Source organism: Carassius carassius, chromosome 1 (genome assembly GCF_963082965.1).
Source record: "Carassius carassius chromosome 1, fCarCar2.1, whole genome shotgun sequence".
Taxonomy (NCBI): domain Eukaryota; kingdom Metazoa; phylum Chordata; class Actinopteri; order Cypriniformes; family Cyprinidae; genus Carassius; species Carassius carassius.
Window position 1 is genome coordinate 32,902,088 of NC_081755.1, and position 4,061 is coordinate 32,906,148.

Genomic DNA, 4,061 nt, shown 5'->3' on the forward strand with positions numbered 1-4,061 from the left:
AGCATTAGCATTTCGCTCAAAAAAGACTAAAGACTTTCTATATTTTACCTATTTGAAATTTGACTCATCCGTAGTTACGTCATGTACTAAGACAGATGGAAAATAGGCTTATTGAAAGCTACCAAGCTGGGACTATTATACGAGATGCTAACGGTCTAATCAGGTTCAATGTTAAATTGAATGTTCATGTTAAATAAATCCAGTGTTAATTATATCTTCATACGTTAGCAGTCTTGTGGCATGAAGTCATATATTTAACATTTTTGTTTGTTTTTAAAGGAACTATTACATGAAAATTACTATATTGCGTATTTTAACTCAACCTAATCCACTGGGCAAAGTTACGTCCAGTGGACGTCTTTTTATGTCTTTGCAGACGTTGAAAAGAAGTCCACTGAGGAGACAGAATGTTTTTATGATGTCTTTTTTTTAATGTTTTTTATGTCTTCTGTACGTCCGATATAGACGTTTACAGATCCTCCTTACAAGGTTTTGTGACTTTATTTCTGTCAGACATCTAGAGAAGCTCCTATTGAGAATTAACAGAGGTTTAAATGTTGATACTTGATTCACTTGAAGTCACCATTGTGGTGGAAAGTGTTTGGTTTAGTTGGGATCTTGGTCCAGTTACTTCTTGTGTTAGCTTGTGTCTTGCTGCTTTAACAGTGTATTTTAAAACGCTGTTTTTGTGGCAAAGAAAGACAAAATTTAAGAGAGTTCAGGTGTTATCAGCTCTTTGCTGGTGTTAGCTTGTCTCTTGCAGCTGTAACTGTGTGTTAGCGTACACTACACATCTTGCTTGTAATTGTGACAAATTATAGCAAAATCAGATGTTAATGTATTGTTGCGACTGTGGATTTGTTTTTATGGATCGAAACCTTGTAGAAAAATTATTTTTAGAAAACCGATCATGTCGTCACAAACACATATCAAGATTTTGGATATGCATCACATCAATGGTGACAATCAGAACAAAAAAGGCTGGAAAATAAGGATGAGTTTGTGCTATGGAGCTCTTTTGTTTGTCCCCGTTGTTGTGATGCATATGCTAAATCTAGAAGTCTGTGTGTGCGAGTACTTGATCCTTTTACTCAAATTATTTCAAACACATTCATTTTGACCATCTTCAAGATAAGTATTTTGGTTCTGGTGCCTGTTAAAAATATCAAACAAAAAAAACTTATTATATGATGACTATCTCACCATCAACAAAGAGCTGATAACACCTGAACTCTCTTAAATTTTGTCTTTCTTTGCCACAAAAACGGCGTTTTAAAATACACCGTTAAAGCAGCAAGACACAAGCTAACACAAGAAGTAACTGGACCAAGATCCCAACTAAACCAAACACTTTCCACCACAATGGTGACTTCAAGTGAATCAAGTATCAACATTTAAACCTCTGTTAATTCTCAATAGGAGCTTCTCTAGATGTCTGACAGAAATAAAGTCACAAAACCTTGTAAGGAGGATCTGTAAACGTCTATATCGGACGTACAGAAGACATAAAAAACATTTTAAAAAAAAGACATCATAAAAACATTCTGTCTCCTCAGTGGACTTCTTTTCAACGTCTGCAAAGACATAAAAAGACGTCCACTGGACGTAACTTTGCCCAGTGGATTAGGTTGAGTTAAAATACGCAATATAGTAATTTTCATGTAATAGTTCCTTTAAAAACAAACAAAAATGTAAAATATATGACTTCATGCCACAAGACTGCTAACGTATGAAGATATAATTAACACTGGATTTATTTAACATGCATTATGTGCCATGTGTTGAGTTCAGTGTAAAATGCATTGATTAAAGAAATTAATATACAAGACTTGGTATGTCCTTGTGCTTTGGACACAAACTTTCAATAATAAAAAAAGTTATTTGACCCGTGGTATGGTCTTTTATTTATTTAGATGACTTGAGTAATATAAAGTTGTGGCCTAGTGGTTAGAGAGTTTGACTCCTAACCCTGGGTTTGTGAGTTCAAAACTTGGGCCGGCAATAACACGACTGAGGTGTCCTTGAGCAAGCCACTGAACCACCAACTGCTCCCCGGGTGCTGCAGCCTAAATGATGAACACTGCTCTGGGTGTGTGCGTGCACGAAGGGTTAAATGTAGAGCATGAATTCTCAGTAGATTCATGATTCTTCATGAAGTCTCCAGACTTGGCTGAATGACACTTCACTTTTTTCACTTTAAAATTGTGTATGCTTATAGATAATAGGCCTTGTGTTCAGTAAACAAAAGATATTTTGTTCTGATATTTTTAAGGTCAACATGACTATTTATGTTGTGACAACTTATTATTATTTTAAGTTGGGTGGACTTTAGTCCCGATTGTTAAGTTTACTCAAAAAAGCGCTTGCGATAAGTTGCCTTATGTTTTTAAGTTGATGCAACTTTTTTTTTTTACAGTGTATATATTATAACTTTTTTTTAACTGCAAATATCTGTAAAAAGCTATGGAAAGTTGCATTTTTTACATAAAATTACTGTATAATTGACAAATATATTAGTTTTTTTCTACCATGATTTTGGTAAAAAAATACGTTTTCTACTGTAAAATGTAGGGTTACAAAACCAGTATACCATATTGTCTTTTACAGATTCCAATTTTTTTTAACGGTATATTCCTGGCAACCACAGCTGCCGGTATTTTACCGTAAATTTGACAGTTTTTTTTAACAGTGTAAAGTATGTATAAACTTAGATAACATGGACATTTCTGGCATGGCTGCTCTCCAAGTGTACCATCTGGAAATCATTGACTGCTGACATCTTGACAGAATAGCTGTATATGTATGTATGTGTATATGTGGAGGAAGGGTGTCTGTTTGAGACACAGAAAGGGAGAAAACGAGATGGGAGACAAACAATCATCAATCCTTGAAGAAGTTTAGAGCACAATGTCAGTTCTCATAATTTATAGTCCTCCTTCAGGGCTGTTAATAGGTTTGGATTCATACTGATAACAAAAGACAAAAACATAAAATAAATCTGTATATGTTTATTGTATGTCATTCATTTCTGAGTGAATTAAGCCATTCACACAAAGGATGATCAATATCCTATAAAGTTTTCATTCTAAAGGTCATTTCATATGGATATGGATATTAGTATATGGATACTAATGCCAGTATCGAAAGTATCAATACTCAAACAAAACATACAGATACTAAGAGAAGTTTTATTTACCATTGATTTTGTTTATTTAACAAAAAGAAAATAATGCATTGAATTGGACGAATAATCTATGTTAGCAAATAATTATGTAGGATAGAAATATTTTCATGCTCATCTGAAAACACAAATGTTGCAAGACAGGACCAATCCATCACGAGTGTTCACTCACTTCTGACAGTGCATTCAAACAGGGCTGCTTTTCCCAAAAGTATCATAAGAAAACATTAAAGCTTTTGGGAATGGCACCCCTTGAACGTTCAAAGATAATATTGATCATCTATCATGTAATGTCAATATAAATCATACAATATCAAAAAAAAAAGAAAAAAAGTTGCATTTAATGCATGCAACAGCTTGTCACTGGCAGTCCCTTATGAAAATTAACCATGGTTTTACGAAGTGACCATAGTTCAATTGTAGTTTTGTAGATTTGTATAATGTTTAAACAAAAAACACATTTGAACCATGTGTAATTGAATGTTATAAAGGGTTTTAAACAAAGTTAAGTGGTTATCATTACCCATTTTAATCTTAGTAATTTAATCATTTAATACATTGCATAATTTAAAAGTTTAGTTCAGAAGTATCGTATCGACAATACTGCCTTGACGATACTGCCTTGAAAAATATCGGTATCATATCGAAAACAAAATAAGTTGTATCGCCTATCCCTAGAGTCCGAGATTTTTTGCACCATAAAAAAATATTATGACCATTGATTGAATGTCAATCACGTTTACACTGCCTCAGAAACTTTCGTCCATTATAAAAACATTTGGATCAGGTTAGAGTTTCTGCATTTTCTCATCGGTAACATGCATTTTTATAGGAAAGGATGATGAATATGAAAAAATAATAATTTTTTTCTAGCTAGTGA